Raw genomic sequence first — 11,077 nt, 5'->3', positions numbered from 1 at the left:
AAGCTATAGTTACCTTTATTTGGTCTAACACTTAGGTAGTAATTTGTAGATTTATTATCATTATTTTTGTTATTATCATTTATAACCAAGGATATAAATTACAATGGAATCGAGAAAACTGATTTTTTTTGCCTTTCATTTTGTGACACTACTTATTTAATGAAATGATTGCCTTAAGTTAGAAATTATCAATTTAAATAATTATGCTCACCAATTGAAAGTCAGTTATACTTTTTTATTTATTATATCTTTCATGGAACTAATGTCTATCCTAAAGCTCCTAACTTTGGGCAACATATTCCTAACTAATAAACCTATTAACATTTAACTATTCGTTTCATTAATTAAATTTATGACAAAACCGCTACAATTATTTTTCTGTTAAGTATGAAAAAACAAGATGCAATTAATCTCTTTAGGATACATCTTTATTATAGTTTAATTGTATATTTTAGCAGCAAAGCACATGCCATCTGGTGGTTGAAAGAAATATTAACATAATAGATTTCAAAAATACTGTGTGGAAAAACAAAGATTCCAAAACATCATTTTAGATATATTTTTAAGTCAGTAGCAAACATGTTTTTGGGGCAAGACACACCACATCAGAATATTTAACATGTCCAAAACTAGATATCTGATAAGTACTGTGTCCAATACATACATTTAATGGCAATTCTCCAATTGAGGATTTTTTTTTCTGAAATACTAAACAACAGGTAGTTTAACTGAAATTTATATGCAGAACTGATTGTTCTGGTACACACTGAGAAAAAGAAAAAAATAGAAAAAATGCTTGCTTTGTCTTCAATTAATTGTGATTGTGAAGATTCGAAACAGTGTTTTGGTAAAATTTTTATTTTTCAAAAAATTCATCATAATGTAAGCAAACAAAATAAAATTACCCTAGTGATTTTAAGTGTGCTCTTCAGCAGTATTGTAGTATAATAAATCTCTAGGACATTTTTGTCTTGTAAATCCTAAATTCTATACCCACTGAAGAACAGCTCTCTTCCTTCTCTTTAAGCCATTGCTAATCACTCAGTGATACTATGAGTTTGATTGCTCTAGAGATCTCATATAAGCAAAATCATGCAGCATTTGCATTCCTGTGAGTGATTAATTTCAATTATTACAATGTCGTCTAGGTTTCCTTTTATTTGGGCATGTGGCAAGATTTCCCTCTTTATCTGGACGGGATAATCTTTCATTATATGTATTCACAATGTTCTTTTTACCCAACTATCAATAGCCATTTGGTTGTTTCCACCTCTTCACTTGTGAATATTGCTGCAATGAGCATGCGACTCTCATACTCCTTCTTGATTATCTTGATTTCAATTCCTTTAGAAAAAGAATTCTAGAAGTGGTATCTTTTAGCAAAATTCTAGAAGTGGCATTGCTAGATCAAATAATGCTACTAGGGCCCGGCGGCATGGCCTAGCGGCTAAAGTCCTCACCTTGAAAGCCCCGGGATCCCAGCTGGGCACCGGTTCTAATCCCGGCAGCTCCACTTCCCATCCAGCTCCCTGCTTGTGGCCTGGGAAAGCAGGAGAGGACTGCCCAATGCATTGGGACCCTGCACCCTCGTGGGAGACCCGGAAGAGGTTCCTGGTCCCGGCATCGGATTGGCGCGTACGGGCCCGTTGCGGCTCACTTGGGGAGTGAAACATTGGATAGAAGATCTTCCTCTCTGTCTCTCCTCCTCTCTGTATATCCGGCTTTCCAATAATAATAAAATCTTTAAAAAAAATAATGCTGCTTGTTTATTCATGTATTTTCAGGAAACTTCACACAGTATTCTGCACAACAGTTCTAGTTTTACCACAACCTTGCTAGCACTTATTTTCTGTAGTTCTGTCAGTTTGTTTGTTTCTTGATACTATGACTTGCTTTTATTTCATTATCATCCATGCTACAGCCTCCAGTGGTCCTGCCAGGTGAAGGGAAAGTGTACCTGGAGCCAGGGACCGGGCTGCCCTTCTCTGGGCACTTCCACCTCTATGCCTCCATGCCTGTGCTGGCCCAGCCCCGCAGTGCAGCTCAGAGTTTCTCTCTGTTTCACTTGTCTGATTCCGAATTCAACCCAAGGCATCATGGATGCCCCAAGCGAAAGCACGGTCTGCAATGTCTTCCACATTGAAAAGCAGAGGCAATTATGGGAGAGGGTGATACATTGTGCTCCTGGGTACGAATGGGTGTCCTGGAGGCCTGTCCCCACATAGAAACACAAAGGGCTCCCGGAACTGGCAGGTCTGGGTCACCACTGCCCTCTAAGAATCTGAGCTGGGAGAGCGCCTCTGCAGCTGGGACCCAGCACAGGGCGGTGGGGAGGCACTTAATTGCGGGCCTGGTGCAGAGTGAATGCAGTTCCCCAGCTCCAGGAGGCCTTCTTGCTGGATGTGTTAGAAGTGTAGGGGTGACAGAGCACAAAGGGCCTGAGGGAGAGGGGAGCACACACCCCTCCATGGAGTAGGGGGGCAAGGTGTGGGCGAACCCTGGAGGCCACACTGAAGATCAACTTCAGAGGTGGCAATCTATGCTTTGGCCTTTGGTGGAGGAGGGAGGGAGGCAGGGGCAGCATGATGACTGGATTGGGCACCATATAAGACTTAAGAAAGAATCCAGGGTGAGAGGCACCCCACACCCCTGCAGTAGTCCCAAGGCCTCCCCTGAAACCTTCATGTCTCCTCTAGGGTGCCAAGTCAAGCTGCAGGGTTGGCGGGTGGTGTGGCAGTAGAGGGGAAGGGAGTCAGGGGCTTAGGCCTGGTCAGCAGCAGCAAAGTGACTGTGTGATGTGTCTTTTCACAGTTGAATTAGCTGTGTCCCACCAGTGAGGCTGGCAGTTGATTTAAATACGTTTTCTTGATCCCGGAAGTTCAACTACGTGGACAGTGGTTATACTTGACAGGATATTATAGCACAATTTATATATTTCAAATGGACAAAAAATTAGTACCATTCACAGTATCCTTGGATAAATTGCTTTTGAATGGAAGCTTCCTTTCCAGTACTTGGAGGTCGACAAGACAAGTACAGAAAATGGACTGCTGTGGAGCAGGTGGCCTGCCTGGCAGCCGGCTTCCTGCGGCCCTAGTTGCCATAGTGCTGTCCTTGGGGCACTGAGGAAGTTTCAGGTCCTCTTTTGCCATCAAGAGATGTCGCAGCTGCTGCAGCACTACTCTGATACAAGTTCTGCCACTTGGCCAGCACTAAATAGCCCTGGGGTCCACCACTCCGTTCATATCAATTTTTGTTACAAATCGTATAAAAGGGGTGGGCTGGGGGGCTTCTGGTTATTTGGGTTCAGGTTCTATTTTAAGGCTGCCTATTCGGTTTTCATAAATTGTTCGTGGAAGCCCAATTATCATCCCCAGCCATCCTGTTAATGTCATGTCTTCTGTGATCTTCTAGACTCTAGCTAACTGTGCCATCTCCTACTCCTTTTTAGCCGTCCTAGAGTTCTTCTAACAGTCGGAAATCACGAGCGACTTTTACTCCCAAGCCCGTGGTGGCGGCCATCTTGCATCGCCAGAGCTGCAAGGCTCGCCTGTGCTTCTGTTGGTTTGTTTTAATAGTGACCATAGTAATGGTTTTGGGGTGATATTTTGCCATTTTTTAATTTGTATTTCTGTAAAGTGACGTGATATTGAACATCATTTCCTATGCTTGTTCACCAAGTCTGTCAGGTTATCAGCCTATTTTCTAACCAAGCTCCTTTCCCTTGTTAAACTGTGAGAATGCTCCCTATGCTCTGCTTACTAACTCCTTTTCAGATACATAATTATTTTCCTCCATTTTGGAGATTTTTTTTCTTTTCTTATATTCTTTCCTTTATTGTAAAGTAGTGTTTATGTTCGACGTAGGCACATCCATGCATATTTGCTTTTGGTGTCTGTGATTCTGGTGTATAAACCAAAAAGTTTGTTTAAAAATGTGATGCAGCTTTTCACTCGTGTTCTGTTCTAGAGGTGCTAGGTGTCTTGTCTTACATTTAGTTATTCAATCCATTTTGAACTATTTCCATATGTAGTGTAAAGTGGAGTCTAGCTTAATTCCTTTGCATGTGGTGATCCATTTTTCCAACACCATTATTTGAAGCAATGGTCCTTTCTCCTTATGTAGTTTTAGCATCCCAGTTGAAGGCCATGTGAGCTTATTTCTGCACTCTCTATTCTGTTTCATAGATATAGATCTGTCTTTACATCAGTGGCAAGTGTTTTGATTTCTGTAACTTTGTAAAATGTTCAGGAATCAATGTGCCTTAACTCATACAACTACTTAGTGAGATGGGGACTCTTATTTATTAGGATTATGGAGGAAGGAGTTGAGGTTTAGGGAGATTAGATCACGGGTGGGCTATTCTGGAAACCTAGTCATCATCAATACCAGGTTGTATTCAATAATATATCACAAAATTAATTTAATGGGACACAACTAGGCTCTAATTGAATCGAAAAGCAATCAGTGCACTCACACAGTTTCAGTATCCTTCCTATTAATTTATAGTTATATGCAGTGATTATAATATAAAACAAAGGCAGCTGACATATAATACCTTGAATTATTGTTACCTGTTTTTGAACTTTGTATGAATAAAGTAATGCAATACTCATTCTTTTGTATCTGATTTCTTTTAGCATTTTTGGTTTTCAGAGATCCAAATGCATAAGTATGTCACATATCATGTGAACAGATTTGACTTTATAATCATTGTCCTGAATATGACATTAGGTTGATTCTGCTTTACAGTTTTCCATCAACAGTCTAGACTATCTCCTTTGGTAGATACATACACACCCCCTTACTGAGTATACATCTGTAGGAGAATCTAGGTCCCTGGGACTCTGAATGTTCAGCATCAGCAGATATCTAACTTTAAAAATTTAATTGTGATGTAGTTCACATATTTTTTCATTCTGGGAATTACCACCAAAGAAGTTTAAAACTAAAAAAAAAAAAAGTTCAGATTTTGGAAATGTGAAGTCTTCATTAATGCCATGCCTTTTTTATCTCAGGTGTGTATGTGTGTGTGTGTGTGTGTGTGTGTGTGTGTGTCTTTGGCATTTGCAATCCCCTGAGAGTCTGTGGACTTTTTGAAGAATTTTTCTTTTTGTTTGTGGAAACATGCATTTTACATAAAATCTATGCTTCAATATATGGAAGTAGGTGTTAAACCCTGGTTCATCATAGTACAGTGACTTGGTTACTTCACATTAATTCAACTTCCCTCACGTATAATTGAACTTTTTTTTCTCAGTTTAAAAGATTGCTCATCGTTCATTACTATCAAGGGAATGAGACAACAATTTGCGAAATGTAGCATTTTTATATTCCCCTTCAGCGACTTACACCCTAGACTCACATTGTATCATTTTGTTTTCTATTTGTGTCTTTTATTTTGACTAGATAGCTAATTTTTTGCCACTGTACTGGTTGTACATAATCTTCTGTTTTATTATCTATTTACCAAACTTTTACTAACAAACTTACCAACCACTAATCTAACCAAAACTTTTCTCATGGGCATCATGCCTTATCAATCTGACTTGAAGCTCATAGTCGCACTATGCTGCTTTCCCTTCCCAAGAATCTCAAGAAGTAGATCTGACTGAATACATTACACTTGCCGCTGGACTAAACAGTGCACTTTTTAAATGGATCATCAATTGAACTGAGAAAACCCCAGCTCTTGTCTCAATAGTCACCCGCGCTTTGTGCTACATACACATGTCTGGGCAGTCTCCAAGGCTGGCTATGTCTCCTCTTCTGTAGGATTCAATAGTGAATGACTACAGACTCAGCAATGAGACAAACACAGTGGCTTCCAAACATGACCAAGACAAGCAGAAGTTTGAATTTGCTTTGGTTTGTAAGGCAAGCCCATAAGTACTGGAAATTACATCTTAATTCATGTAAGTCTAAAGATATATCTTAGTTGATTGCTAATTGATTATTCTGTTATATTTCAATTATGCAATAAAATAAATGCCTAATTTGAAAGTGACAATATATTTACAAACTTAAACAAATTGTGATAATGTCTACTGGTGGGTGATGAGATTTGGTAAAGCAGTGTATTGATTAGTAGCACTAAAGTGATCTGAAGAGCAGTTATAGAAAAATTCAAGAAGAGGGATGGGCATTTTACACATAGTTAAGAATTTGCATAGGAGACCTGCATCCCACATTGAGCTGGAGTTTCAGATTTACTGCTTTCAGAGTCTCACTAATTCACACCATGGGACACTGCACACAATGGCTTGATATTTGGGTCCTTGCCACCATATGGAAGACTTGCATTGTCTTGTGAGCTATTGACTTCATCCTGGGCAAGTTCCAACAGTTGCAGACACTTGAAGAATGAAATCAACAAATGGAAGACTTTTCTATGTCTGCCTCTGTCCATCCTTATTTCAATAAATACTAAGTAAGCAAATTTTAAATAGTGGAAAACTAATGTGAATAGATATTAAAGTGATTGTTGACAAAAAGTTCTGGTAAAAGATTTAGAATTTTCACTATAAAACCCTTCTAGCCTCATATGAAAACAAGTTGTGATAGGATCCAATAAAAAATCTATAATGAGTAGGTGCTTTGCATATGTGATTTCGTTAATTATTACAATAATCCCATGGCATATGATATTAGTATCTCATTTCAAATGTGAAACCATTAAAACCCAAATAGATCTTGAGTCTGCAGTGGCATGACTGGTATAGAAAGAAGTTTCAAAATTATATATCAGGTCTGGATGATGACAAAATTACTTTTTGTTATGTGATAGCTTTAAACAAAAAGACACTGAAGAAACTTAGGCAAAAGATGGCTGAAAAACTTCCTATATGCTAGTCAGAAGATACTGAACAGGTTGATTATTTGTTTTGTAAATCTATATGCAAATATGATTAGTGTATTTGTATTACAAATGTATGCACATAGGCAGTTTATATTGAAGATATATATTATATACGATAGTATATAATTGTATCTATATTGTATTTATTGTATCTATATAGATAATTACATGTTATCATATATAATATATATCTATATAACTGCATGCAGACATAGAACAGATATAGTTATATCTGTTACTGAAGTGACTTCACATCTTTAAAAAACTGATGTGCATTTTCTCTTTCTTTAGATTAATAAGGACAAATTCTATGTTTAATTCATGGTGACCCTCATTTGTGGTTTTTGCAGAAATCTCTGCAAGCAACAGGAAAGCTCAAGTTCCTAAGGGGATAGAGAAAAATACAGTTATAGTCTGTGTACTCTACCCTATTTCCAGACAAACTGACAGATCTTCAACTCCGCAGACACATTTACACATTTTGTAAATTCTTGTTGACTACATATTATACAAATTGATCTAGTTCAGTGAGAGGTATGTAAAACTGAAAACGAAACAAAGAAAAAATCATGCCCTCTATCTGACACACTGATAATTCTGAAAAGGCCCTGTTTCTCTTAATGCTCATCAAACTTATTCTACGTAAATTCCAAAGTAACTTACTTGGTATAGTCATTCATTCACATAAAGCTTGTGGGCCCCACAACATCATCACTCACGCTGTATGATTCTGACTTCAATCAAATTTAAGTATTATTGCTATGACAAGTACATTTTAAAGTCTCTCGGTGCGTTATGAGTAGTAACAGCTTTATCCTTTAACAGTAAGCAGTTCAAAATCCTATTAGGTACGATTTTGTTTTAATACTGGCAATCTGTTTTAATACTAATTAGCTGATAAAGTTATTTAAAAAGTAAGAAATAGATTACTATTATCCTGTATTATGATTTAACTGCAATTGCATATGCTGATGCATAATGTGGAATTTCTAAAAAAATTACATTTAGAAAATTTAACAGTGTATTTAAAATATATCTTATTCACTGACAGCCAGCCGTGATGCAGAAAGCTGTATTTAAATAGTCAAAATTAAAGGTGCCAATATGTTTCAAACAGAACACAAGAAAAGGAACTCTTTATAAACTTTATTTTCCTTTTTGGCATGAAATCTCACAACATACCAAAATTGAGGTGCTAGGTTTATTTTAACCACCTATGTATATTTAAAGTTCTGCAGTGTACTGCTTTCTAAGTGCACCACACTCCGATAATATTCGCTGAAAATTCTCCATGTACCCGTATACCTGTGCCAGATCCTACTCTCCTGAGTGGTCATGAAATTAGAGCACACATCGCTGTGCATGTTGACACAGACACATGAAGGAGCTTCATACTGTTCATGGAAAATGTGCACAATCTTGTAATTCAGTTTTTCAAACTGTTTTGAAACCCTTCATTTACATCCATATTTCATATCTATATCTGTGCCCACTAGTTGCCTGCACCCATATTCATCTCTATATAGTTATATTTATATATTTCTTTGGGCAAGAATCTTGTTTTTACCACATGTAAACTATATTATATTACTGCACTGCTGAGACACCTATTATATTAAGTGTGCAGGCATTTTAGCATTAAAGCAGACATATAATGTGCAATATAATAAATCTATGAAGTTTTTCCTTCCTTTCCTGAAAAAGAAAAAAGACTCTTTAGGACAGTGAAACTATACTGCATAGTCCTAACTGCTTATATCCACCAACAGACGTTAAACTTTTCCTGTTCAAAAGGTACTATGTTATTGGGGGTCCAATTTTGTGTGGTTTTGTACAAAAAAAATCACAAAGATTGTGTCTTTTAACCCACAGATCTACGTCAGAAAAGAGCAACAATATAATGTATAAAAACAGGGCATGGCGTGATAGTATAGCGGTTAAGGTCCTCACCTTGAACATGCCGGGATCCCAGATGGGTGCTGGTTCTAATCCTGGCAGCCCCACTTCCCATCCAGCTCCCTGCTTGTTGCCTGGGAAAGCAGTGGAGGACAGCCTAAAACCTTGGGACCCTGCACCTGCGTGAGAGACCGGGAGAAAGTTCTTCCTCTCTGTCTTTCATCCTCTCTGTATATCTGGCTTTCCAATAAAAATAAATAAATCTTTTTAAAAAAACAAGAATGTATAAGAACAAAAGGGGGCAATTAAAGCATAAAACCAAGATGTGTACCAAGCGAAAGGAATACAAAAACAACACCATCTGATAGCTTTTTTACAAAGTACGTGTTTAGATGGATTATGAGATATGGAGAAAATTCAATGACCAAATGAGGATTAAGGGGTTAAAAAGGTTGGCTCTGGGCCCTAGCGGCTTAAGTCCTTGCCTTGAATGCCCCGGGATCCCATATGGGCGCCGGTTCTAACCCCAGCAGCTCCACTTCCCATCCAGCTCCTTGTTTGTGGCCTGGGAAAGCAGTTGAGGACGGCCCAAACCTTTGGAACCCTGCACCCGCATGGGAGACCTGGAAGAGGTTCCTGGTTCCTGGCTTCGGATCGGCACAGCACCGGCCATTGCGGTCACTTGGGGAGTGAATCATTGGACAGAAGATCTTCCTCTCTGTCTCTCCTCCTCTCTGTATATCTGACTTTGTAATAAAAATAAATCTTAAAAAAAAAAAAGTTGGCTCTTCTTGAGGCATTCTAAGAAAATCCTACAGAAATAGTTTGGCCCAGGATACAGGAAAGCATATAGCATTTAAGGGTGACGTTGAGAAGAAAACATAAATACAAATAGAATTTATTGAAAATAAGAATATGTTGTGCTTCATGATAGAACTAATTGTTGAACTTTCAAATAATTTGCTAAACACAACTGTAGCTGTAAACTAAACCGGTACACATAAATGAATATGACTGTAACCCATGACGTTAACTTTGTTCTCCTACCTATAATATTTTGTAATCTTTCCAGCTGGTCTTGCCTGGGTGATTATCACGAGCTTAAAATAGATGACACAACAAAAGCACCAAAAAATAAATTTGTAAGCCAAAAATATTTTAAAAGAAATGCTGAAACATAAAGATTTCCCAAACCACTATCCTTTTAGTTGCATACAAGATTGTGTAATGCTGGCTAATGAAAAACTATTTAAAATAAAAATGAATAAAGAACATTGAATTTACAACCAGGAATCTTCTACAGCAATTTTCTTGGAGTTACAGTGGGACTAATTTCAGGGGCAGCATGAATCAACATGAATCCTGAAAAATTCTGGTTTAGTTACTGTTATCACCATTATTCACAAATGACTTTGTAAGATATCTTGGAAGCAATTCTTAAATTGTTCTGTGAGGTACCTTCATTTAACACTGTGAATGGAAAGCTGTAATCACTCACTGATTGGCAAACAAAAAACAAGATAAAACTCCTGGAAGGTCACTGGCCAGTGCACAACACTTCAAAGACAAACAAGCTACTGCTTATACAATCGAACCATTCCAGTACAAAAGTCTAACCCAGCTCCACTTGTCTCACTTCAATTCCATATCCTTTACTGTGTCTTTATTATACATCTTGCAACATGTTTCCTAAAGAAAATCCTCCAAATATCCAACAACCACACCCCCCACAGGGGCATATGAGTCTAATGCTTCCTGACCACCTAGTAAGAATGACATGTAACCTTATCTTGAGACAATTCAGAAAACCAACACACACAAGATCAATAGCATGCTTCTGCACGAGAAATGCTCTGAGAAAGAACTTATCTGTCCCAATAAACTATCACGTTACTTCAGTTACAGTGGCTATTGTCCAAATATTTAAAAATATCAAATGCTGGTGATGTTAGGATAGAATCATAATGGAAAACACTATGGAAAACTAAAAATGGATGAACCGGGTAACCCAGCTATCCCACTTGTGGGAATATATCCAAAGGAAATCAAGTCAGCAAATGTAAGTTACCTGCAATTCCATACTTATTGCAGCCCAATTCACAGTAGAAAAGACACAATCACCTTAGATGTTCCTCATCTAATGACTGGGTAAACTAATGTGCATGAAGAGTGACAGCTGTTATGTACCTATGTGCTAGCTGCCTGCCATATATCATTGCATCTCATTGGAAATGTTTACCAGGCATTGTTCTACTTTCTGTAAGTATATGGAAGTTTAATATCTTTGTTTGTAAAACATCACTTTAAATTATTGAGAAGCTA

At 37.8% G+C, this 11,077-nt stretch overlaps 1 pseudogene; it reads right to left on the bottom strand.

Moving 5' to 3' along the window:
- Positions 1 to 1,234: 1,234 nt before the first annotated feature.
- LOC101529783 (ubiquitin-conjugating enzyme E2 variant 1-like) lies at positions 1,235 to 3,522 on the bottom strand (annotated as a pseudogene).
- Between the last annotated feature and the right edge of the window lie 7,555 nt (positions 3,523 to 11,077).

Source organism: Ochotona princeps, chromosome X (assembly GCF_030435755.1).
Source record: "Ochotona princeps isolate mOchPri1 chromosome X, mOchPri1.hap1, whole genome shotgun sequence".
Lineage (NCBI taxonomy): Eukaryota > Metazoa > Chordata > Mammalia > Lagomorpha > Ochotonidae > Ochotona > Ochotona princeps.
Note: the sequence above shows the minus strand (reverse complement) of the source record. Positions and strands in the feature narration are given on the sequence as shown.